General features: G+C 48.5%; 1 protein-coding gene across 1 annotated transcript in view; it reads right to left on the bottom strand.

Annotated features, from left to right (window-relative positions):
* The window catches only part of ADAMTS6 (ADAM metallopeptidase with thrombospondin type 1 motif 6), a 452,024-nt gene extending 432,566 nt beyond the window's left edge, over positions 1 to 19,458 (bottom strand). The window contains exon 1 of the mRNA XM_063963153.1: positions 19,032 to 19,458. The gene's annotated coding sequence lies outside the window, so the exon portion shown is untranslated. The remainder of the gene's footprint in view (positions 1 to 19,031) is intronic.
* Between the last annotated feature and the right edge of the window lie 8,165 nt (positions 19,459 to 27,623).

Genomic DNA, 27,623 nt, shown 5'->3' on the forward strand with positions numbered 1-27,623 from the left:
GTATCGAAGGCATAGAACCTTATGAACGTGTTCACTGAGGACCACATAGCCGCCTTGCACAATTGGTCAAGGGTCGCACCACGGCGGGCCGCCCAAGAAGGTCCAACCAACAGAGTAGAATGGGCCTTTATGGTAGCAGGAGCTGGAAGGCCAGCCTGTACATAAGCATGTGCAATCACCATTCTAATCCATCTGGCCAGGGTCTGCTTGTGAGCAGGTCAGCCACGTTTGTGAAAACCAAACAGAACAAAGAGAGAATCTGACTTCCTGATGGAGGCAGTTCTCTTCACATGGATACGGAGAGCCCGTACCACATCCAAAGACCGCTCTTTGGTAGACAATTCAGGAGAGGCCAAGGCCGGAACCACAATCTCCTGATTAAGGTGGAAAGAAGACACCACCTTAGGTAAATACCCGGGACGTGTTCTAAGAACCGCCTAATCACGGTGAAAAATCAGATATGGTGACCTGCAAGACAAGGCACCCAAATCCGACACCCTTCTAGCAGAGGCAATAGCCAGCAGAAATAATACCTTAAGAGAAAGCCACTTAAGGTCTGCAGATTCAAGAGGCTCAAACAGAGACCCTTGCAATGCCTCCAATACCACCGACAAGTCCCAAGGGGACACAGGTGGGATATAGAGATGTTGAATCCGCAATACACCCTGAGTAAACATATGTACATCAGGTAAAGTCGGAATTTATTCTCTGAAACCAAACTGACAAGGCAGAAATATGAACCTTGATGGAGGACAGACGAAGGACAAGTCCAGGCCCTGTTGTAGAAAAGCCAAAAGTTTGGCCGTTCTAAACTTGTAAGCGTCATGATTGTTAGATGCGCACCAAGCAAAGTAAGAATTCCAGACCCTATGGTAAATCCGAGCAGAAGACGGTTCCCGGGCCTTCAACATGGGTTGAATAACCGCCTCAGAGAATCCTTTGGCCCTCAAGACGGAAACTTCAAGAGCCACACCGTCAAAGCCAACTGGGCTAATTCCTGATATACACAGGGGCCCTGAACGAGGAGATCTGGCAGCTGTGGAAGTAGAAGAGGATGCTCTATCGAGAGACCCTGAAGGTCTGAGAACCAATGCCATCTGGGCTACGCTGGAGCGATTAGAAGTAGGATTCCTCCTTCTTGCTTGAACTTCCTTATTACTCTGGGCGGGAGTGACACCGAAGGGAACACGTATGGCAGCTGAAAGTTCCATGGAATTGCCAGTGCGTCCATGAATGCTGCTTGAGGATCCCTTGTCCTTGCTCCGAAGACCGGAACCTTGTGATTGTGTCGAGACGCCATCAGGTCCACATCTGGAAGGCCCCACTTGTCCACGAGGAGTTGAAACACTTCTGGATGGAGGCTTCACTCTCCGGCATGTACGTCCTGATGACTGAGAAAGTCCGCTTCCCAGTTTAGGACCCCCGGAATGAACACTGCCGATATGGCTGACAGATGGCGATCTGCCCACTGAAGAAGCCATGATACTTCCCCCATTGCCATGCGGCTTCGAGTGCCGCCTTGATGATTGATGTATGCCACCGTGGTGGCGTTGTCCGACTGTACTTGAACAGGTCTGTTCTGTATTAAATGCTGGGCCAAGTTCAATGAGTTGAACACCGCCCGCAATTCCAGAATGTTTATCAGGAGGAGAGACTCCTCCTTGGTCCACCGACCCTGAAGGGAGTGTTGCTCCAGCACCACGCCCCAACCTCTCAGACTGGCATCCGTCGTTAGAAGGACCCAGTTGGAGATCCAGAAGGGACGACCCCTGCTTAATCGTTAGTCCTGAAGCCACCAGCTCAGTGACAGACGGACCTCCGGAGACAAGGAGATCATTTGAGATCTGATCCGGTGAGGCAGGCCATCCCACTTGGCAAGAATTAGCTTCTGCAGAGGGCGGGAATGGAATTGAGCGTACTCCACCATGTCGAAAGCCGACGCCATGAGACCTAGCACTTGCATTGCCGAATGTATCGACACTTGCGGACGAGATAGGAAGCATCGAATCCTGTCCTGAAGCTTCAGGACTTTCTCCTGAGACCAGAACAACCGCTGGTTGTGAGTGTCCAACAACGCCCCCAGGTGCACCATGCTCTGAGCAGGGACTAGGGAAGATTTCTTCAAGTTGATGAGCCACCCGTGGGCTTGCAGAAACTGGATAGTCAGATCCAGATGGCGTAGGAGAATTTCTGGGGAATTTGCCAGGATCAACAAGTCGTCCAGGTACGGTAGGATCCTGACCCCTTGATGGCGGAGTACAGCCGTCATTACCGCCATGACCTTGGTGAAAACTCGCGGAGCTGTGGTCAAACCAAAAGGTAACGCCCGAAATTGATAATGGAGGTTGCCAACCGCAAACCTCAGGTATTGCTGATGCGACACTACAATGGGAATATGCAGGTAAGCATCCTGTATGTCCAGGGAGACCATATAATCCCCAGGTTCCAAAGCCAGAATAATAGAGCAAAGAGTTTCCATCCGAAACTTGGAGACCCTCACAAATTTGTTCAAGGACTTGAGGTTGAGAATGGGCCGGGAGGACCAATTCGGTTTCGGGACTAGGAACAGCGGTGAATAGTACCCCTTGCCTCTCTGAGCCAGAGGCACCTGTACTACCACTCCTGTGTTCAGCAGGGACTGTACCACCGAATGAAGAGTTACTGCCTTCACCTGATCCGAAGGGACATCTGTCAGGCAAAATCGATGAAGGGGATGATGCTTGAAGGATACGGCGTAACCTCTTTCTTTCCTGGATTTCCCCAGGACTCCTGACATATGTCAACTAAATGGTCAGAGTGAGGTAAAACTTGTTTAACCACTTTCTGACGTTTAAACCTGTCCGGTTTCTTAGGGGCAGCATCAGGCTCCTGTTCATCATCAACTTGAAGAATGAGCCGGATAGCCTCCAACAGGTCAGGAACATCCACCTGTGAAACAGCTTCCCCATCAGAAGCATCGGGATCAGAATCTGTGGGGTCAGTATAAACGCCATCCTCATCAGACGAGGTGTCTGGGACGTTGGTGGATTGTGAGGAAGTAATTGCCTGCTTAGAGGACCCTTGGTCTTAGGCGGGCGAGGGTTAGACTTCTGAGTAGTCAGTGATTGGTTCAATTGCTGTAACTGATTGGACAGTTGATCTGCCCACGGCAGGTTAACCGCGGGTGACCATAAGCAGTTGTACCGGCACAGGAGGTCCCATAGGGGGCATTAGTCTAGTTACCAGCGTATTCAATAGCATGGAGAAGGTAGCCCAAGGTGGGTAATTTGAACTCCCGTTGCTACAGTCCCACTGGGGGGTAAGGAACCCCCAGAACCTGAACCCTCAGCTGCTATGTTATCCTCAAATGTGTCTGTAGCGTCAACACCACGCAATGTGGGATCAACCCCAGCACCGTTGCCCTTTGTAGCTGACATAATCAAAAGCTCAATGCAAGGCGACACAGTACAATATCAGCAGCACAGTATCTGACAAGAACCCCCTGTGCAGTGTATTTCAGCACAAACAGGGAATTCTAGAGCACAGGTTCTCAAACTCGGTCCTCAGGACCCCACATGGTTCATGTTTTGCAGGTCACCTGTAGATTTTTAAAATGTGGCAGTTGGTGATACACAGTGCAGCTGCTGGGTGACATGGAAAACGTGACCTGTGTGGGGTCCTGAGGACCGAGTTTGAGAACCACTGTTCTAGAGGTATATGGTGACTAAAAATCACAGAGGAAAATACACACAGGGGGTCATTCCGAGTTGTTCGCTCGCTAGCAGATTTTAGCAGCATTGCACACGCTAGGCCGCCGCCCTCTGGGAGTGTATTTTAACTTAGCAGTATTGCGAACGAAAGATTAGCAGAATTGCGAAAAGAAAATTCTTAGCAGTTTCTGAGTAGCTCGAGACTTACTCCTACACTGCGATCAGCTCAGCCCGTTTCGTTCCTGGTTTGACGTCACAAACACGCCCTGCGTTCGGCCAGCCACTCCCCCGTTTCTCCAGACACTCCCGCATTTTATCCTGGCACGCCTACGTTTTTCCGCACACTCCCAGAAAACGGACAGTTTCCGCCCAGAAACACCCACTTCCTGTCAATCACACCCTACGATCACTTCAACGATGGAAATTCTTCGTTCGGACGTGAGTAAATCTACTAACTTTTGTGCTAAAATACTTAGCGCATGCGCACTGTGTACCATGCGCATGCGCATTTTCGCCTAAATCGGCAACTAGCGAACAACTCGGAATGACCCCCACTGAGTATATCCTGTGAACTACTGTACCTATATTATGATAAACCTGACGCACCTAGCCCCTCAGATTATAGAATATAGGGATAGCAATCTGAGTGAGATACACGAAATGGAGGTCACACAGCAACTATATGCACACACACAGAGTCACAGTTTGTGCAATGCAGAAATTATGACATGCAATAAAACTGCACTGGACTAGCAATACACAGTAGTACTAAGTATAGCTATACACTTAATAGATATAACAATGCACAGTAAAGACTGGATGTATATCACAGGGTACTTGTACTAAATAACCCTGACAAAATGCACTCTTTCTTAACTAACACTGTCAGCAGACATGAAGAATACTTAAGTGTCCTGTAAAATGCACAGCGCTGACAGGCAGGCGGCTTTACAGAGGAGGATTTACCCAAACAGTCCCAGGATCAGCTCTGCTTGCTATAATGGTGCCCAAACGCTGACAGGGAGTGAGGGAGAGAGAGATATGCAGCTGCAGGGTGGGAACATTTACTCTAAATGGCGCCCAGGGTCTGGGGGAGGGGCTACAGGTCAAAGCCTTATCCCCCTGCTGGACTTCACCACCGGGTACTGGGGGCTTAAATAAACGGTTTTATGAGAAAAAAAAACGACCCGTGCCAATGCCCTGATGGTCTAGTGGGGTCCCTGTACTGCCACAGTGTCCGGTGGGAGGAGGGCTGCGCGGGATTGCGATGTACAGCGGATCCCGCCGGGGGGACCCACTTACCTGCTCCCTGAGTGCGGCCACGCGATCCAGGAGAACAACGGTCGTGTGTGTGACTAATTGGAAGAAAAACTGGAGCCTCCGCTGTAGGTACCCGGCAACCAGGGCGCGGGAGTGTACAGCGCCGCGGGGGGAGGTGATGGAGCTGCAGCAGGAGATGTCTGACTGACATCTAACACAGTCAATGTCTCTGCTGCAGCCCTTGAAGTCTTCATTTTTCTTTAAAAGCTTCTTCTCAGGGCTGCAGGAGCAGCCCCCGTTGTATGCCTGCTTACTGCATGGCACCAACTACAAAACTGAGCTCCTGTGCACGGAGGCGGGGTTATAGAGGAGGCGGCGCTATGCATCTTGGGAAGCAGTTCAAAGCTTTGAGCCTATTGGTGCCTCGGATCAAGATCCTACTCTACACCCCAATGTCATTCCCTGTGGAGCCCAGTAGCACCCGCAGCAGAAATAAGGAGTAGGACAGACGGTGAGTGAGGGGGGATCTAATGAGAAGCAAGAACTAGTGCCTGCTGCCACAATTCCCGGCTGTCAAATACGGACAAGGAACGAAAGGACAGCTGTGTGGTTTGGAAAAATGCTGGGTGGTGCACCCGTGAAAAAGGCCCTGGGGAGAACACTGTTTTTGCGGTTGACTCTGAATACAGAAGGAGATACGCATTTATTTTCATGCACACTATGTGGGCCAAAGATGCAATTCTGAATCCACCCCAGTGTGTTCCCTACAGTGGACTCAGAAGGTATACTTCTTGCAGAATACAAGTACTAGCAATATGGACCTGACCAGAGCCGGCCCTAACCAATATGATGCCCTAGGCAAGATTTTGTCTGGTGCACCCTAGCACCACCGCTAGTTCCGCCTCTGACCCTGCAGTCCTTTCCCAGCACCATCACCCCTCACCCAAAGCAGTCCTTATTTTGGTGTTTCTACACCCTATATTTTAATTAGGAACAGTGAGCACATTCGGCACACAGCCCAATAAGGGGTGTGTTCTTGCTGGGAAGAGGCATGGCCACACAATAGTACCCCCAATTCAAATTACACCACACAGTAGTGCAACTTCATTCACAATACATCACACTGAATTGCTCCTTATTCACATTACACCACACCATATTGCTCTTCATTCACATTAGACCCCACAGTACTGACCTTTCTATACGTTACACTACACAGTAGAGCACCTTATACACATAATGCCATACATTAGTAATGCATTTATACACATAATAGCACACAGTAATGCCCCTTACACATGACACATTATTAATGTCCTTATAAACATAATGCACGTTACCCATTATACCTACCTTTATTAATGCCCTTATACACATAATGTCCCTTACCCATATGCTGCGCTTTATTAGTGCACTTATACACATAATGACACACACAGTGCCCCTTACACATTTGCCGCACATTATTAATACATTTATACACAACATACATAATGCCCTTTACACATATGCCGAACACTACTGCACAATCAATCTAACCGCACACAGCACTCACATGGCCGCTAACTCTGTGACCTCTGCATCTGCTTGGATACAGATGTGTCCACATACATCTTGCATCAATACGCCATGCAGCAGGAGATACTTGGCGTGAGTCAGCTGGCAGCTCTGCTAACATTGGGTGTCTTTTTTTATGAAAATGCATATTATTTGCAGTACTATGTGGCTAGGACGCATAAGCAGCTTCTGCTGATTAAAATGATATGCAGCATGCCTATATTCTGTGTGCAACTGTGGCTGTATCTGCATATGAAATGCTGTGTTACAGTGATTTCCAGGAATACACTGTAACGTAGCATTTCGTATGCAGATACAGCCGCAGTCACACACGTAATATAGGCATGCTGCAGATCATTTTAATCAGAAGCTGCTTGTGCCCCTAGGCACTTGCCTAGTTTGCCTATGCCTAGGGCCGGCTCTGAACCTGACACAAGCCAGGTCTCAGTCAGACCCTGCTCCACATTTCCCCGCTAGATTTACCAGTCCTCCTACCCTGTTAGGGTGCCTTGAGGACTGTATTTGGGAACCTTACAGGGCAGGATTAGGGGGTCACATGAGCCTCAGGTCGGAATGTACTACACATCACATTTACGATAGGATACATTCCGCCACTTTTTGGGTACAAATTGGTTTTAATAACACCAGTATGTACCTAGAATTATAAATACAACTGCAAAGGAGAGCTCTTCTGAAAAGCAGTGATAATATGACTTCTGGGTTTATGACTCAGGAGTCCTATCTACACATGCTCCATGGGAGACACTGGAAGGGATCTGACTGGATCCGTCCCAGAGTACGTGGTGAAAAAAAACTCATAGGCTTCAATCAGGCAACGCCATCTACAGATTTGCCTACCGGGTCCAAGCTCCATAATAGATCGCATTCTGGAGCTTGGTACATATCCAGCCTTGGAGCAGAAAATGTTCAAGGGTCTGTACTGAGAATGGGAGGAGTTGTGACTAGTTTGTGTGGGTGTGGCCAGTCTTAGTGCCCTATCAGCCACACTGTCTCCCTAAGTACATAAAAATAGAAAAAATGCATAGATTTGTGACAAAACTAGAAAAATTATTAGTTGGCCGGCTGTGTGCCAACTAGGCAGATGGTCATCATTATGCTGCCATGATGATGGGCCTATTTTTATGTGGAGGCCTAGAGCTGTAGCTCCATCCACCCCATTGTCATTCTGGCTCTGGAGCCTTGGACTTACTGTGATTACTGTTTTAAATAAGAATTTACTTACCGATAATTCTATTTCTCGGAGTCCGTAGTGGATGCTGGGGTTCCTGAAAGGACCATGGGGAATAGCGGCTCCGCAGGAGACAGGGCACAAAAAGTAAAGCTTTAGGATCAGGTGGTGTGCACTGGCTCCTCCCCCTATGACCCTCCTCCAAGCCAGTTAGGTACTGTGCCCGGACGAGCGTACACAATAAGGGAGGAATTTTGAATCCCGGGTAAGACTCATACCAGCCACACCAATCACACCGTACAACTTGTGATCTAAACCCAGTTAACAGTATGATAACAGCGGAGCCTCTGAAAAGATGGCTCACAACAATAATAACCCGATTTTTGTAACTATGTACAAGTATTGCAGATAATCCGCACTTGGGATGGGCGCCCAGCATCCACTACGGACTCCGAGAAATAGAATTATCGGTAAGTAAATTCTTATTTTCTCTATCGTCCTAGTGGATGCTGGGGTTCCTGAAAGGACCATGGGGATTATACCAAAGCTCCCAAACGGGCGGGAGAGTGCGGATGACTCTGCAGCACCGAATGAGAGAACTCCAGGTCCTCTTTTGCCAGGATATCAAATTTGTAGAATTTTACAAACGTGTTCTCCCCTGACCACGTAGCTGCTCGGCAGAGTTGTAATGCCGAGACCTCTCGGGCAGCCGCCCAAGATGAGCCCACCTTCCTTGTGGAATGGGCCTTAACCGATTTAGACTGTGGCAGGCCTGCCTCAGAATGTGCAAGTTGAATTGTGTTACAAATCCAACGAGCAATCGCCTGCTTAGAAGCAGGCGCACCCAACTTGTTGGGTGCATACAGTATAAACAGCGAGTCAGATTTTCTGACTCCAGCTGTCCTGGAACATATTTTCAGGGCCCTGACAACTCCTAGCAACTTGGAGTCCTCCAAGTCCCTAGTAGGTGCAAGGCACCACAATAAGCTGGTTCAGGTGAAACACTGACACCACCTTAGGGAGAGAACTGGGGACGAGTCCGCAGCTCTGCCCTGTCCGAATGGACAAACAGATATGGGCTTTTTTGAGAAAAAACCACCAATTTGACACTCGCCTGGTCCAGGCCAGGGCCAAGAGCATGGTCACTTTTTATGTGAGATGCTTCAAATCCACATATTTGACTGGTTTTAAACCAATGTGATTTGAGGAATCCCAGAACTACGTTGAGATCCCACAGTGCCACTGGAGGCACAAAAAAGGGGTTTGTATATGCAATACTCCCTTGACAAACTTCTGGACTTCAGGAACTGAAGCCAATTCTTTCTGGAAGAAAATTTACAGGGCCGAATTTGAACCTTAATGGACCCCAATTTGAGGCCCATAGACACTCCTGTTTTCAGGAAATGCAGGAAACGACCGAGTTGAAATTTCTTTGTGGGCCTTCCTGGCCTCACACCACGCAACATATTTTCGCCACACGTGGTGATAATGTTGTGCGGTCACCTCCTTTCTGGCTTTGACCAGGGTAGGAATGACCTCTTCCGGAATGCCTTTTTTCCCTTAGGATCCGGCTTTCCATCGCCATGCCGACAAACGCAGCTGCGGTAAGTCTTGGAACAGACATGGTACTTGCTGAAGCAAGTCCCTTCTTAGCGGCAGAGGCCATAAGACCTCTGTAAGCATCTCTTGAAGTTCCGGGTACCAAGTCCTTCTTGGCCAATCCGGAGCCATGAGTATAGTTCTTACTCCTCTACGTCTTATAATTCTCAGCACCTTAGGTATGAGAAGCAGAGGAGGGAACACATACACCGACTGGTACACCCACGGTGTTACCAGAACGTCCACATCTATTGCCTGAGGGTCCCTTGACCTGGCGCAATACCTGTCCCGTTTTTTGTTCAGACGGGACGCCATCATGTCCACCTTTGGTATTTCCCAACGGTTTACAATCATGTGGAAAAAACTTCTCAATGAAGTTTCCACTCTCCCGGGTGGAGGTCGTGCTGAGGAAGTCTGCTTCCCAGTTTCCATTCCCGGGATGAAAAACTGCTGACAGTGTTATCACATGATTTTCCGCCCAGCGAAAAGTCCTTGCAGTTTCTGCCATTGCCCTCCTGCTTCTTGTGTCGCCCTGTCTGTTTACGTGGGCGACTGCCGTGATGTTTTTCCCACTGGATCAATACCGGCTGACCTTGAAGCAGAGGTCTTGCTAAGCTTAGAGCATTATAAATTTACCCTTAGCTCCAGTATATTTATGTGGAGCAAAGTCTCCATACTTGATCACACTCCCTGGAAATTTTTTCCTTGTGTGACTGCTCCCCAGCCTCTCAGGCTGGGCTCCGTGGTTACCAGCATCCAATCCTGAATGCCGAATCTGCTGCCCTCTAGAAGATGAGCACTCTATAACCACCACAGGAGAGACACCCTTGGATATTGGGTTATCCGCTGATGCATCTGAAGATGCGATCCGGACCATTTGTCCAGCAGATCCCACTGAAAAGTTCTTACGTGAAATCTGCCGAATGGAATTGCTTCGTAGGAAGCCACCATTTTTACCAGGACCCTTGTGCAATGATGCACTGTTTTTAGGAGGTTCCTGACTTGCTCGGATAACTCCCTGGCTTTCTCTTCCGGGAGAAACACCTTTTTCTGGACTGTGTCCAGAATCATCCCTAGGCACAGCAGACGTGTCGTCGGGATCAGCTGCGATTTTGGAATATTTAGAATCCACCCGTGCTGATTGTAGCAGTATCCGAGATAGTGCTACTCCGACCTCCAACTGTTCCCTGGACTATGCCCCTATCAGGAGATCGTCCAAGTAAGGGATAATTAAGCCGCCTTTTCTTCGAAGAAGAATCATCAATTCGGCCATTACCTTGGTAAAGACCCCAGGGTGCCGTGGACAATCCAAACGGCAGCGTCTGAAACTGATAGTGACAGTTCTGCACCACGAACCTGAGGTACCCTTAGTGAGAAGGGCAAATTTTGGGACATAGAGGTAAGCATCCCTGATGTCCCGGGACACTATATAGTCCCCTTATTCCTGGTTCGTTATCACTGCTCTGAGTGACTTCATCTTAATTTGAACCTTTGTAAGTGTTCAAAAAAAAATTTTTAGAATAAGTCTCACCTAGCCTTCTGGCTTCAGTACCACAATATAGTGTGGAATAATACCCCTTTTCTGTAGTAGGAGGGGTAATTTAATTATCACCTGCTGGGAATACAGCTTGTGAATTTTTTCCCATACTACCTCCTTGTCGGAGGGAGACTTGGTAAAGCAGACTTCAGGAGCCTGCGAAGGGGAAACGTCTCGACATTCCCATCTGTACCCCCGGGATACTACTTGTAGGATCCAGGGGTCCTGTACGGTCTCAGCGCCATGCTGAGAACTTGTCAGACGCGGTGGAACGCTTCTGTTCCTGGGAATGGGCTGCCTGCTGCAGTCTTCTTCCCTTTCCTCTATCCCTGGGCAGATATGATCTTATAGGGACGAGAGGACTGAGGCTGAAAAGACGGTGTCTTTTTCTGCAAAGATGTGACTTAGGGTAAAAAACGGTGGATTTTCCAGCAGTTGCCGTGACCACCAGGTCCGATGGACCGACCCCAAACAAGTCCTCTTCCTGTATACGGCCATACTGTGCCGTTTGGAATCTGCATCACCTGACCACTGTCGTGTCCATAACATCTTCTGGCAGTTATGGACATCGCGTTTATTCATGATGCCAGAGTGCAAATATCCCTCTGTGCATCTCGCATATATAGAAATGCTCTATAGTCAATAAAATACTGTCCCTGTCAAGGGTATCAATATTTTTAGTCAGGGAATCCGACCAAGCCATCCTAGCTCTGCACATCCAGGCTGAGGCGATCGCTGGCCGCAGTATAACACCAGTATGTGTGTATATACTTTTTATTATATTTTCCAGCCTTGTCAGCTGGTCCTTGAGGACGGCCCTATCTATAGACGGTACCGCCACTTGTTTTGATAAGCGTGTGAGCGCCTTATCCACCTTAAAGGGTGTTTCCCAACGCGCCCTAACTTCTGGCGGGAAAGGGTATACCGCCCATAATTTTCTATCGGGGGGAACCCACGCATCATCACACACTTTATTTAATTTATCTGATTCAGGAAAAACTATGGTAGTTTTTTCACATCCCACATAATACCCTCTTTTGTGGTACTTGTAGTATCAGAAATACGTAACACCTCCTTCATTGCCTTTAACGTGTGGCCCTAATAAGGAATACGTTTGTTTATTCACCGTCGACACTGGATTCAGTGTCCCTGTCTGTGTCTGTGTCGACCGACTAAAGTAAACGGGCGTTTTAAAACCCTTGACGGTGTTTTTGAGACGTCTGGACCGTACTAATTGTTTGTCGGCCGTCTCATGTCGTCAACCGACCTTGCAGCGTGTTGACATTATCACGTAATTTCCTAAATAAGCCATCCATTCCGGTGTCGACTCCCTAGAGAGTGACATCACCATTACAGGCAATTGCTCCGCCTCCTCACCAACATCGTCCTCCTACCTGTCGACACACACGTACCGACACACAGCACACACACAGGGAATGCTCTGATAGAGGACAGGACCCACTAGCCCTTTGGAGAGACAGAGGGAGAGTTTGCCAGCACACACCAAAACGCTATAATTATATAGGGACAACCTTATATAAGTGTTTTCCCTTATAGCATCTTAATATATATATAAGCATATCGCCAAATTAGTGCCCCCCCTCTCTGTTTTAACCCTGTTTCTGTAGTGCAGTGCAGGGGAGAGCCTGGGAGCCTTCCCTCCAGCCTTTCTGTGAGGGAAAATGGCGCTGTGTGCTGAGGAGATAGGCCCCGCCCCTTTTTCGGCGGCCTCGTCTCCCGCTCTTAACGGATTCTGGCAGGGGTTAAATATCTCCATATAGCCTCCGGAGGCTATATGTGAGGTATTTTTAGCCAAATTAGGTATTCATTTGCCTCCCAGGGCGCCCCCCTCCCAGCGCCCTGCACCCTCAGTGACTGCCGTGTGAAGTGTGCTGAGAGGAAAATGGCGCACAGCTGCAGTGCTGTGCGCTACCTTTAGAAGACTGAGGAGTCTTCTGCCGCCGATTCTGGACCTCTTCTTACTTCAGCATCTGCAAGGGGGCCGGCGGCAAGGCTCCGGTGACCATCCAGGCTGTACCTGTGATCGTCCCTCTGGAGCTGATGTCCAGTAGCCAAGAAGCCAATCCATCCTGCACGCAGGTGAGTTCACTTCTTCTCCCCTAAGTCCCTCGTTGCAGTGATCCTGTTGCCAGCAGGACTCACTGTAAAATAAAAAACCTAAGCTAAACTTTCCTAAGCAGCTCTTTAGGAGAGCCACCTAGATTGCACCCTTCTCGGCCGGGCACAAAAATCTAACTGGCTTGGAGGAGGGTCATAGGGGGAGGAGCCAGTGCACACCACCTGATCCTAAAGCTTTACTTTTTGTGCCCTGTCTCCTGCGGAGCCGCTATTCCCCATGGTCCTTTCAGGAACCCCAGCATCCACTAGGACGATAGAGAAAAGTAGTTTTTGAATAGTTATGGGTGGCCACTGGAAAATTTCTAATCCTGGTGCCAAAATGGAACAATATATTTGCCACTACAAAGTGCCAGGGTGCTGCAGGATGGGGGTGTATTTAGACCATGGGTAGGGAGTGGCAGACACATTTCCTCAATATAACGAGTGTCAACTAAAGTCCCCAACTCAATGCTGAAATCAGGGAGGATCATGACTCATTTGTCAGAAGGCTAGATCATGGCATACAGTACAACAGGAGAAGAGCATCTCTAGCCCATGAGACGTAAACCATTTCATGGTACTGCATTCTCACAAGCTTAAGAGGGAAATTCAATGGGGTATTTTTGTGCGATCATGCCCGATCTTTAAAACAACGAAACAGCTCCGACGGGCACCCATTACTTACAGGCGCCCAAAAATCTATTGAATTCCCCTGAAAAAAGAGTTTGTTTAAAAACTGAATTTTGTGCTACCAATGCTCTGGATACAAATGGCATATTGCATATTGGGGGTCATTCCAAGTTGATCGCTCGCTAGCTGTTTTTTGCAGCCGTGCGAACGCATAGTCGCCGCCCACAGGGGAGTGTATTTTAGCTCTGCAAGTGTGCGAACGCCTGTGCAGCCGAGCGGTACAAAAACAGTTTGTGCAGTTTCTGAGTAGGTCTGAACTTACTCAGCCGTTGCGATCACTTCAGCTTATCAGGGGCCGGAATTGACGTCAGACACCCTCCCTGCAAACGCTTGGACACGCCTGCGTTTTTCCAACAACTCCCTGAAAACGGTCAGTTGACACCCATAAACGCCTTCTTCCTGTCAATCTTCTTGCGATCGGCTGTGTGAATGGATTATTCGTTAAATCCATCACCCAGCAATGATCCACTTTGTACCCGTACGACGCACTTGCGCATTGCAGTGCATACGCATGCGCAGTAGTGACCTGATCGCTGCGCTGCGAAAAACGGCAGTGTGCGATCAGGTCAGAATGACTCCCATTGCTTCCATAGTATACAAGACTTAGGGGGAAATGTATTAAACCTTCAGCTTCTAGATAGCATTTATCAAGTACATTCTATAAAATGATAGGTAAAAGCTCACTGGTTGCTATCAGTAATTTCTCCACTGATCTACCTCTAAGGGGGAGATGTATCTCCCCCTTAGCAACCAGCTACCTGAATGCAGTGATGCTATAGTAAGTATATCTGCTGTATCTTTATGGCCGTATTGCCTTGAAGTCAGTGGTGGAACTTGTGAGTGGTGGGCCCAGGTGCAAAAATATATTTTGTGCCCCCTCCTCCACCCCAACTCAACTTCACAGTATGCTACACGGCAGTGGGTGACAGGGAGAGGCAGTGGGCGACAGTGTACGGCAAGGGGAGACAGGGTGACATCTGAAGGCAAGGGATGGCAGAGGGTGACAACAGAAGGCAAAGGGTGATAGGGGGAGGCAGTGGGTGACAAGAAGAGGCAGTGGATGACAGAGGTACAAGCACAGAGTCCTGTGCAGTGCAAAGAACAGGGGCATGTACCTTGGTGGGGGCAGGAACACAGTGGCCTCCGCTCTGTCTGTGACAGGGGCCCCTACCTTGTGCTTTCCCCAGTGTGGCACTCGGTCAGGCAGGCTATGACAGTGCCAGTTATATTGGTTGTGAGATGACTTTCATTCCCAGACAGCAGTGAATCAGAAACATGTACAGCTGTCTGTTAATTAGGGCAGTATGTGGCTGTGATCGTCAGCACTGCTAGGTGGCAGGACTCCTCTATCAGTCCAGCACACACCAGATCAGCCCTAACTACCTAAGGTAAGCGGCAGGTCTCTCAGGCAGTGGGGCCCACCCTGCACTGGGCCATTCATCTGACATTGCTCAAAATGGCCTGCGGGGGTGCCAGGGGATAATTAATTGCTGGTGTGGGCAGCAGTGTGCCCCTTAGTCCTAATGTGCCCCTGTGCAGTGCACCTGCTGCCCCAACAGTAGTTCCACCTCTGCTTGAAGTCCAGACCGTGTTTAAATGCGCTGTGCCTTTAAAACAGATTTCAAGCACTTTTATCATTTTAACATACGCATTTGTCCCAATAAAACCAATGCTTGCAGATAATGTGGTAAGTGTGCAGACAGACAGCTAGCACAGGATCCTGTCAGGAGCCCGATGGAAGGGATCCCAGCTGTCAAAATACTGACACCAGTATCTCAACACAGCTAAGAAGACTAGCGCTGGAATCCCGAATAGGATCAGAATCCTGGCGCTGGAATACAGACACCCGAAATCAGAATCGCTACACTCCCGACGAGTAAGCCTCAGGCGGATAGGGGGTTAAGTTTAGGTTGCAAGGGGAGGGTTAGGGTTGACCTGCATGAAGGGGGGTTAAGGTTTAGGCTGAAGGGAGGGGGGTTAGGTTTAGGCACACCAAGGGAGGGTTAGGGTTTGGCTGCGGGGGATGTTAGGTTTAGGCTGCAGAAAGAGAGGGTATGGGGGCCGTTTGGGGGAAGGTAAGTATACTTAGCTTCCCCCTGTTGGCATTCTCACTGTCAGGATGCCACCGTCAGTATTCTGACCGCTGGCATCACATACTCACCCCGCTAGCACGCCTGTTTCTGGTCTGGACAGTTGGTAAGGTTCATCAGTAATTGAACACACAGGCATCAATGTACATGTAATACCAAGCACAATGCACTAATAAGGGGCAGATGTATAATAAGATTGGTTTGTACACGTCTCTATGGTGCGTTAATAACACATTCCTATGCTGTTATTGTAGCCTGAATCATATATTTCCTAAGGCAGAGGTAGTCCACATGCGGGACTCCAGCTGCTGTGGAACTACACATTCCAGCATGCCCTGACATACTTTTAGCATGTCCTAATAGCAAGATCCACAGCAGCTGAAGGAACGCATGTTGAATACTCCTGTCTTAATGCATACCTAACAAATGTCCCGCAGTGGGAGGATGGGGGCAAGGAGAGCCTGGAGCAGCCCAGTATCTCGGAGAATGATGGGTACGCCCCCACAGTGATGAGAACTGGAGTGCTAAAAAGCTCCTCCCCCTTTCCCCAAGGCTCTGCCCCTTTTGCAGTCCCGCTCCACAACTATATAATATATTGGCCACGAAGGATCGCAACGAAAATCAACGTACACCCAATTAATCATTTCATGATTGGTGTGTGGCCGTATCTGATGTGCTGCCCATCATATTAGACGATGCGACCCGCGTTGCGGTTTGCTAATAATAATACTGTAACAATATATTGTGCCATCTTACAGCGGATCGTGCAGTGTATATGTGGGATTGATAAAACGTAAAATCTTACCAGCCTGTTGCAGGATCGCTTCAGTGTATACCCAGCTTAAGGGGTCTATTCATGAAGCAATAAAACGGGTGGAGAAGTGAACCAGTGGAGAAGTTGCCCATGGCAACCAATCAGCTGCTCTGTATAATTTATAGTATGCAAATTATAAATGTTACTTCAATGCTGATTGGTTGCCATAGGCTCACTTCTCCACACTTTTCACTGCTTCATGAATAGACCCCAAAGTCACTTTCTCACCTCAACAACGACAAATGCAAAGAACTAATAACACTTGCGATAATCAGGGAGACCGCTGTGGAGGGCGGGAGGAACTCTAGATCCACACCTGACAGAAGCAAATGAAATATCAGGGTAATAGGTTGGCCATGACAAAGCATAACTGCATACGATTAAACAAATATTTTGATGCTCCCTGCGAGCCAGTGCATGCACAGACATACTAATAAAATAGAACAGATTTGGTTAATTGACCTTTGTAGTCAGAAGGTCATCAGGCTATGTAAACGTATATAAGGTTCCCAATAAAGGTCTTCCCATATGTAATGCAGAACTTCTCGGAACTACTCATCTTAAATTAACTGACTGATGTCATATTAAATATTTAGCTCAAATTGCATCATCGGATTCATTATTAGATGATGACCACTCACACGCATCTAAGATAACTGCAAAAAGCGTTAATGGAACAGAGACAGAAACAGTACTTTCTTCTTCTGCATGGTGACTGTCCAGTATATACTGGTGTTCGTTTATTATTCTGTAACTACTCTGCTCGTTTAGAGTTTTGCTATTTGCTAAATTAAAGGGTTAGCATACCTAAAGGCCACTGCTGTCTTGGCAGTATCAGTGAGATCAATTTGTCCAACAACACAAGGTTAGTGTAAGCAAGATTAAAATCGAAATTCTACCCAACAGTAGACTGGTAGAGAAACAATTCCGGAGCAGACAGTTCTTAGAATTTGCTATACATGATGTAACGATAGCACCAAAAGGCCATTTCCATCTTAATTCTTCTTGAATTCCCTTATTTTCATAAAGTGGAGAAAATTGCAACCACATACAGGAGGGAAAGGGGGGCCGTAGTCTAGCCTAGCTCCAGCTGATCTTCCATTTACCATCCATCAGCAGTGCTAAATCTATTTGGATAAAACTCGTGTGACCCAGACAGCTGGCACCATCCCAAACTGCCTTACACACCGGCAGCTCAGATAATAACAATCCTTCTCTATGTTCCCTCACCCTCTACAGTGTAAGACTGGAAGAAATTAGCAGAGCCACAATATAGGAAAAGAAAAAAAAACTTTACATACAGGTACAGGAATTTAGGCTCAGGCCATCATTGCGTCTCATGTAGAACTACAACTCTCATCATTCTATGTATGCCAGTGGGTGCTACTCTGACAACAGCCCTAAAGCCAAATAGTTGTCAATGAGTGAATTAATCAGCTGTCAGACAAGTGGAGCGAGCAAGTTTGCATGCTACCTCTACAGGCGACCAGGTTATGTCAATGCACTGGCAGTATGGCACCTATAAATTGCCGTTAAAACATACAGCTGGAAAAGAGAGAATTAAAAACCGCTAATAACCACCATAAATTATTCTTTACAGTCACAGCAGGGCTGGCTGGGTTTGTCAGACCGGTAGAATGCTGGCACCCAAGTAGCTTGTTTCATTATAGAGAGGGGGTGAGTGTGGGGGTTCAACCTCACATAACCCCACTATTTAGGCACTCTCCAATTCAGCACTCAGTAGACAAAACCTGCGCTCCCCATGATGACTGTACTCTTGCAATGCAAATACATCTGACTCTGTAGTGTTAAAAGGCTCATAGCTCCCAAGTGGCCAGAAAGAGGGGAAAAAAAAAATCAAAACCACACGCTAACATCTCTTTGATTAGTCTATTAAGAGCTTAACATATCCTAGAGCATCAGACTGAGCGCACACATTAATGCTGCCCCTCTGAGTCCAGACACAAACTATGCACTTGTCTGACTTTTCCTTTTCTTTTTTTTACATGCAGCATTAATGTTGCCATTATTTCCACTTCTGAAGTACTGACATTTATATCAGTTTTTTATTATTATTTTACTATTTTACTACAATTAGATTGCAAGCTTCTTGCCATTTCAACATTATTCAGCATTTTATTTTAAGGCTATGCAGAATTAGAAATAATTCCAGCAACAGCAAGACCGGCAGTGCTGAAAGCGTGTAATAAAAACCCTGAAACACCTTCTGCAAAAGATAACAGCAGGACACATCTGATGATAAGGCAATAAGCAAAACTGACATCACATAGCATTGCCACCTGATGGGCTCCAAATCATGGGTGCAATAAGCCAATGCCATGGCAGGGATTGAGTGAATGACACCAATCCCTACTATGGCAGACAGGAGAGCCCATTGGAAAAGTTTCCCAGCCAAAGTCATGCATAGGGATCAGACAGGACATAATGAAACAGATAAATGGGGGCAGAGGTGGCAATTCTCTCTTACCGTGTTCATGTTCTATTAGCAGGTTCCTGACCAGTCACTGTGCATTCCATGTGCAGGCACCAGGCATATCCTCCAGTAGCATCCATCAGCACTGTCCTGGTGCCCTCATCCTATGGGACTTATGCTGGGATGATGATGATAATAATAATTATAATTATTATTATAATTTAAAGAAAATAAAAATAATAATAATAAGGATCAGAGCAGGGGTGGCATTATGCCTGCCTTATGCTTCTAGCTGGGTGTCAGTGTGTTTCCTTGGTATGAGCAGCAGCTTTCAGGGCAAGTGCATGTGTGTGTGGAGGGAGAGAGCAGAGAGCCCTGTGCAGCAGCAGCAGCAGCAGCGGGAGCAGAGCTGGGCTTGGAGCGGCCACTCATATCTCACTATCGGCCCCCGGCCAACTTTCACATCAGTTTTTTTGGCAGCTCAGCAAGTGGGAGGGCAGGAGTGACGTCACCAGTGTGCTCACCCCCCATACCTCCCTCTCTCCGGTGCGCATGCGCGTCCTGCACGTGGAGGGGGATGGGGACGGAGGGGTGCAGTCAGGGGAGCTGTCCGCTGTCCCCTATATAGGCGTATGGGAGAAGGGACCGCTGCTCGTCGCGGTACCCCCAGTTAGGACCCTGGCTGTGGCCAACGGTGCAGCGACTTCCGAGGGCTCCGGGTCTGTGTGTTAGTGCTCAGTGTATCTGCCTGCCCTGGTCTGATGCAGACTCGTGTGTAATGCTGTATGCGGATTCTGTACCTCCTGTCTTTTATTCCCTATCATTTATTGTTGTAGATCTGTATAAATTATTTTTCTTTCAGTCATTAACTGGTATCCAGAAATCCTGACATTAGTTTGCAAATGTTTGTATGTTTATAAGATATACAGCCTTATCTTGGCACTATAGCTCAGCTCCCACTGTGCTGACGCCTATGCATGCAGTGTTTACATATGGATAGAGATATTATATATATATATATATATATATATATATATATTCTGATTTCCACGGTTGTGAATATAAATGTGTTAAGAATTTGGTAAATCTATAGAGATGTAAATTTTGAGATGTCTTAATGTGAGTAAATGTTAATCCATGGTTCTTGGCGCTATCCGAGGAGCACCCGTAGCAGATCGGTAAAAAGTGACAGGACCCTTTTTGCAGTTTATGAAATACTACACACTGGAGGTGCAGTCCAAATTGTGATCCGTTTGGCCATTATCATTCACGAAACGCAAGCCACACATCAGTAATGACATCATTATGTCAAGCCCCTTTTCATCCCCTTAGGGGAGGCTTATAAAATTCTAATTACGTAGTTTTCCTATAACCATACCTATGTTACATTGCATCTTCCTAACATATCGGGAAGTAAGAGAACTAGTGATGAGTCTGTGAGTGAGGGCTTTTGCATATATATCTATATCTTACTATCCTTTTCTCATACGTTCTAGAGGATGCTGGGGTCCACTTCAGTACCATGGGGTATAGACAGTTCCGCGGGAGCCATGGGCACTTTAAGACTTTTTCAGAGTGTGAACTGGCTCCTCCCTCTATGCCCCTCCTCCAGACCTCAGTTTAGAAAATGTGCCCAGGCAGACTGGTCGCACTCTAATGGAGCTCTATTGAGTTTCACTAAAAGACTGTAAGGTTTTTTATTTTCAGGGAGACTGCTGGCAACAGTCTCCCTGCTTCGTGGGACTTAGGGGGAAGAAGTAGGAACCAACTTCCTAAATAGTTTCATGGCTCTGCTTCTTGCTGACACCATTAGCTCCTGAAGGGTACTGAACACTAGCTGCGGCTGTGCGCTCACTCCCACAGCACGCTGTCGCCCCCCTAACAGAGCCAGAAGTCAGAAGACGCGTGAGTATTATTACCGGAGACCTGCAAGAGGGACCTCCGGTAATCGTGACGGCTCAAGGTACCGCGCAGCGAGCGGGAACGCTGCGCGGACATGCTATCCATACACAGCGCACAGCAGGGCGCGGGGGGGGGCGCCCTGGGCAGCATGAAAACCTACTCTGACTGGCAAAAAGGAAGCATATTGGGCCATGGCACAAGCCTACACCCCCGCCAGTATAAATATTACCTCATGTTTTCTGAGGGGAAACGCGCTATTGCAGGGGGCGGGGCTTCCTCCTCAGTCAGCCAGCGCTGCTCAGTGCCATTTTCTCCAGGCAAGCTGCAGGGAGAAGACACGCTGGCCCTCCTCCACGTCTGAATCAAGTATCAGGGTGTATATTAAGGGGGGCAGAGTGAAAAGTGGTGCTTAAATTGGCATATGAAAGCGCTAAAAATCTCTGTACATACACAGCGATTTTTTACATTGGTGCTGAGCTGTGAACTGGCAAGTCCCTTCTGTGTCCTTCTGACAGATTTACTGTGGGTCTGTCCCCTATAAGCCCGGAGTGTCTGTGGTGTGATTGTGCACATGTGTGACATGTCTGAGGCAGGGAGCTCTTCCCCTGAGGGAGCCATTTTAGGGACACAGAGTTGTAATGTGGTGGCGCTGCCGGCACACCATGAGCCTGAATGGGTGAAAGAATTACGTGATAGTGTGAATCATATCAGTACGAGATTGGGTAAGTCTGAGTCTCATGCAGAAAGTTGGAGAAAATCTGTCGAAGTTGTGATTTTTCAGAGTTCTGCTTTTTCATCCACAGGGGATCCCTCTGGGTCACATAAAAGGTCATTTGCACAAGTAGTACAAACTGATGCCGACACGGACTCTGACTCCTGTGTCGACACTAGTGATTCCAGGGTAGTAGATCCAAAGTTAGCAAAAAACATACAATACATGATTATTGCTATAAAGGAGGTGTTAGAAGTTACAGAGCCCCCACCTTTACCACAGGAGAAGGCTTACTTTTATAAAGAAAAGATTAATGTAACTTTTCCTCCTCATGAGCTGAACAGTCTCTTTGAGGGTGTCTGGGCAAATCCCGAAAAGAAATTCCAGATTCCCAAAAGAATTCAGGTAGCTTATCCTTTCTCTGCAGAGGATAGGAAAAGGTGGGAGTCACGTTTAACAAAAAAGGTGATTCTCCCTGTGCCTGGGACGGCTTCACTTAAGGAGCCGGCAGACCGCAAGTTGGAGACTACGTTGAAATCTATTTATGTGGCCAATGGGACACTACTCAGGCCTACCATTGCCTGTGCATGGGTGAGTAGGGGTGGTCTTCTGTATGCCAAATGTCGGGATCCCGGCGCACAGTATACCGGCGCCGACACCCGGCATACCGACAACTATTCTCCCTCGTGGGGGTCCACGACCCCCCTGGAGGGAGAATAAAATAGTGTGGCGCGCGTAGCGGGCCACCGTGCCCGCAAGGGGCTCCTTTGCGCTCGCCACGCTGTCTGTATGCCGGCGGTCGGGCTCCCGGCGCCGGTATGCTGGGAGCCCGAGCGCCGGCATACCGTACGACACCCGTGAGTAGTGCTATTGAAAAGTGGTCAGAAAACTTGTCATCAGAAATTGACACAATAGGTAGAGACGAGATACTCCTACCATTAGGTCATATTAAAGACGCTGCTGCGTATATGCTAGAAGCCATGAAAGATATTGGTCTCTTGGGATCAAGAGCTGCTACCGTGGCAATCTCAGCTTGCTCATCTTCAAGATCAACCCGTACAGATCCAGTCAGACAATGCAACAGCAGTCGCGTACATAAACCGTCAGGGCGGAACAAAAAGCAGAGCGGCAATGGCAGAGGTGACAAAGATCCTCCTCTGGGCAGAAAGACATGCAAGAGCTCTGTCGGCAATTTTCATTCCGGGAGTGGACAACTGGGAAGCAGACTTCCTCAGCAGACACGATCTCCATCCAGGAGAATGGGGCCTCCACCAAGAAGTCTTCGCAGAGGTGACAGGTCTTTGGGGAGTTCCTCAAGTAGACATGATGGCATCTGGTCTCAACAAGAAGCTTCAGAGATATTGTTCCAGGTCGAGAGACCCTCAAGCAATTGCAGTGGATGCACTAGTGACCCAGTGGGTGTTTCGGTCGGTATATGTCTTCCCTCCACTTCCACTCATTCCGAAAGTTCTCAAGCTCATAAAAAGAACAGGCGTTCGAGCGATCCTTATTGTCCCAGACTGGCCAAGGAGGGCTTGGTATCCAGATCTTCAGGAGTCACTCATAGAAGATCCTCGGCCTCTTCCTCTTCGCGAGGACCTGCTGCAGCAGGGGCCGTGCGTGTATCAAGACTTACCGCGGCTACATTTGATATCATGGCTGTTGAGCGCCGGATCCTAGCCCGAAAGGGTATTCCCAAAGAAGTCATTCCCACTCTTATTCAGGCCAGGAAGGGAGTAACGTCTAAACATTACCACCGTATTTGGAGAAAATTTGTGTATGGGTGTGAAACCAAGAAGGCTCCAATGGAAGAGTTTCAGTTAGGACGTTTTCTCCAGGCAGGTGTGGAGACGGGCCTACGATTGGGTTCAATTAAGGTTCAGATTTCGGCCTTGTCCATTTTCTTTCAGAAACAATTGGCCTCCCTTCCAGAAGTTCAGACATTCGCGAAAGGGGTTCTGCACATCCAACCTCCATTTGTGCCTCCGGTGGCACCATGGGATCTTAACGTGGTGTTGCAGTTCCTTTAATTGGATTGGTTTGAACCTCTACAGGAGATAGAGTTGAAGTTTCTCACTTGGAAAGTGGTCATGCTGTTGGCCTTGGCATCCGCAAGGCGGCTGTCTGGGTTGGGGGCCTTGTCGCACAAGAGCCCTTACTTGGTTTTCCATGAAGATAGGGCTGAGTTAAGGACTCGTCAGCAATTTCTTCCAAAGGTGGTTTCTTCTTTCCATATAAACCAACCTATTGTGGTGCCAGTGGCTACTGACCCCTTCGCTGCTTCATAGTCTCTGGATGTGGTCAGGGCTTTGAGAATCTATGTCGCAAGTATAGCTCGGATACGGAAAACAGAGGCTCTGTTTGTCCTGTAAGCTCCCAACAAGATTGGGTGTCCTGCTTCTAAGCAGACTATTGCGCGCTGGATCAGAGGTACGATTCAGCAAGCTCAGTCTACGGCAGGATTGCCGGTACCGAATTTGGTGACTGCCCATTCTACTAGGAAGGTGGGCTCATCCTGGGCGGCTGCCCGGGGGGTCTCAGCATTACAGCTCTGCCGAGCAGCTGCTTGGTCAGGAACAAAAACGTTTGCTAAGTTTTACAAGTTTGACACCTTGGCCAATGAGGACCTACAGTTTGGTCATTCGGTGCTGCAGGGTCATCCGCACTCTCCCGCCCGTACTGGAGCTTTGGTATAACCCCATGGTACTGAAGTGGACCCCAGCATCTTTTAGGACGTATGAGAAAACAGGATTTTAATACCTACCGGTAAATCCTTTTCTCCTAGTCCGTAGAGGATGCTGGGGTCCACTTCAGTACCATGGGGTATAGACGGTTCCGCAGGAGCCATGGGCACTTAAAGACTTTTTCAGAGTGTGAACTTGCTCCTCCCTCTATGGCCCTCCTCCAACCTGTGTGAAGCTGGGTACACACTATGCGATATGCTCCATGAGTGACATTGACTTGTGTTTTCCCCACCCTTCCAGGTGGCCAACCTAGTGCATACACACTGTACAATAGTGCAATATTGCACAGTGACGTCATGCCGCATCCGGTCTGTACATGCAGTTATGGACGATACGTCCAAATTGTGCTGCATGCATAGCCAACAGCAGGGGATGATAACAATGCGCGGGAGCGTGCATCGTTCGTAGCACAATGAGCGATATCGTTTAAAATATCACCTGGTGTGTATGCACCTTTATTTATGAGTGTCCCGGTATGTATTGCTAAATAATGTCAATTCCTATTTCAGCACTATAGCTGACCTACACAGTCATACATGGGTGGAAACGGTATCTGCGCATATAGCATGCGTTGATCCCACTCCCCATATCAACCTTTCATACAGCTACCACAGAGTCAGAAACTAAAGATGGCTGCCGGATATCATGGATCTGCACGACAGAACAGAAGCTCAGGGGCTTACAGCAGGAGGTTAGGAGCAGACAGGCTCTGGGAGCTATCCCACCACACCTGGGGAAGAAAAGCCATAGGGAGACCTCAGGAGGCAGCAGAGAAGCCATATTACAAAATCTAAGATGGCTGCCAAATGTTTTCAGCACATGAGATCAGAAATGAACAGGGCTGCAGAGGCAGGCACACAGCCCCAAGGAGCTGCAGAGCTCCCCAAAGATAGTAGGTGACTGGATTCGGGGAGAGGGGTAATATGAGTTCATTTAAGCACACAGGATATATAGGGTTGTTTATTAAGCCTTTGAGATAGCTAAAACAGACAGAGATAAAGTACCAGCCAATCAGCTATTAACTACCATGTTACAGGCTGTATTTGAAAAATGACAGGAGCTGGTACTTTATCTCCGTCCACTCTATCTCGCCAAGGTTTAGTAAATAGACCCCATAGGCTTGAGAGCACGAATACCTGTGTATTACTCCATGCTTGTCCGGGCTATGCCCTCCTGACTAAGCCTTGGACGGAGATAAAGTACCAGCTCCTAACTTTCAAACACAGCCTGTAACATGGCAGTTAGGAGATGATTTGCTGGTGCTTTATCTCCGTCCACTTTATCTCCAACCAAGGCTTAGTAAATAGACCCCTTAAAGTTTATCAATGCCTATTTTCCCAATAGATTGTAAGCTTGTGAGCAGGGCCCTCCTACCTCTAGGTCTGTCTGTAAATACCCAGTTTTGTTCTATCACTTGCCAACGGAATATGCTGCGCTATATAAGAAACTGATAATAGGGGAGTGGCCTAGCTGTGGGGGGAGATAGATGTGTTGGGCCCGGGCTCCTGCATCAGATCGGTCTTATAGCCCCCTCTGCCCTTTTTCCTGCCCCTTGGAACCCACCACCTGGTCACTGAGACCCCCCTGTACTGGGCGAGGTGGGTCGCGGAGCCGGCGGGTGCCCCCTGTGCCCGTGCGGGTTGCGGCCTTCCTGCCTGGAGGGAGCCGGGGACTCACGCTGGACACTGCCCGGACCGGAAGTGACGCAGCGGGGCCTTGATAGGGGCGGTGGACCTTCTTTTACCTCCCCTGCAGCCCCCTCGCCTGCTACGTGCCTGCCCGACTGGTGCGGCTTCCCTGCTGCTAGCCGCGGCGCCCGCTGAGAAGTCCGGCGAAGCGGGATAGAGAGTGCGCGGCTGCGCCTTCCGACCTGACCGTGGTGGATGCTACTTCTTGCCTCCGGCGTCAGTCTCCCGCTCTCCGCTGCCGCACGGTGCGGGGGGCCCCGGGGCTGCCGGGACGAACACCACTACCACCAACATTACTGGAGGGAAGACAGCACCACTACTGCTGAGGCCTGGGGGCGCCATTTTACTACCTGGCAAACGGCCAATATAAGGGGCTGCTGCTTTCTGAGGCGATCTTGCCCTGCTCTACAGGTCAGTTTATTCAGCCCTGCCCAGCTCCTCCACTCCTTGGTGACTGTTATGCTGTTTTAAAAGGGGTACATCAGGCATCGCTATTTGGAAACCCTAGGTGCTTGTCTTCACCCCTCATCTTTATCTGATTATCTCCCCCTCACTGCACTCGATTGCTGGGGCCACAGGGAGACCCTCCTCTTTCCGGGCCGAAATGATGTAACCATCCACGTGATGTCTTGATTTCTCCCTCACTCCTGATGTTGTGATACCGCTCCTAGCATATATCAAGCTGACATAAGTTTATTTCTCCTCCTGTTTCCGATTTCTCTTGTCAACGGCTACTGCGGTGAGGTATACTTTCCGGTATAATGCCGCCTAAATGCCAGAAAGACCAGACCCTGGTCCGCCCGGTCGCTTTCTTCAAACAGTCCCCCGCATCCCAGGGCCTGAAAGGTCCTACTATATCGGATTCCCTCTCCAAGCACTCCCCAGAAAGTGACGACGTGTCTATGACTCCCCGTGTAAGCCAAACAAAACTCTCAACTGGATGACGATGCACCCCTCACACTCGGCTCTATGCGGCAACTTCTGGCTTCTTTCAAAGATGATATTACGATGGAAGTTAAGACGGCGTTCCAGTGCTGCCAGCAGACGGTCGATGCCATAGGCCAACGTGCAGATCACCTCGAGAATAATGTGAGGAGGTGGTGAGGTCCCACAATGAGGTGATTACTCTACTCAAAGAGCTACAAGCTGAGGTCGCGGACCTGAGACGGAAGACCTGTGACCTCGAGGACAGGTCACGCCGTAATTATGTAAAACTCTGCGGTATTCCAGAAACGGTCTCCAACTCAGACCTCAAACAATTTGCGACAGACCTCTTCATGAATCTCCTTCCTACCAATTCTATTGATGATTTCCTCATTGATCGTATCCATCGCCTCCCGAAGGCTAAAAACGCCCCGAAGGACGCTCCGAGAGACACATTGATGAGGATGCACTATTTCCATGTCAAGGTACAAATCCTGCGGGCAGCTATGCGACCAGATCTACCGGCCACAACCTTGGGAGATCTACAAGTATACGGAGACCTCTCAACGGCTACTCTGGCTATGCGACGCTCATTCTATCCGGTGACTGCAGCACTAAGGAGAGCTGATATTCTTTACCGTTGGGGGTTTCCGACCAAATTACTTTTTAGACGGAA

The sequence above is a fragment of the Pseudophryne corroboree genome, chromosome 1 (assembly GCF_028390025.1).
Source record: "Pseudophryne corroboree isolate aPseCor3 chromosome 1, aPseCor3.hap2, whole genome shotgun sequence".
Lineage (NCBI taxonomy): Eukaryota > Metazoa > Chordata > Amphibia > Anura > Myobatrachidae > Pseudophryne > Pseudophryne corroboree.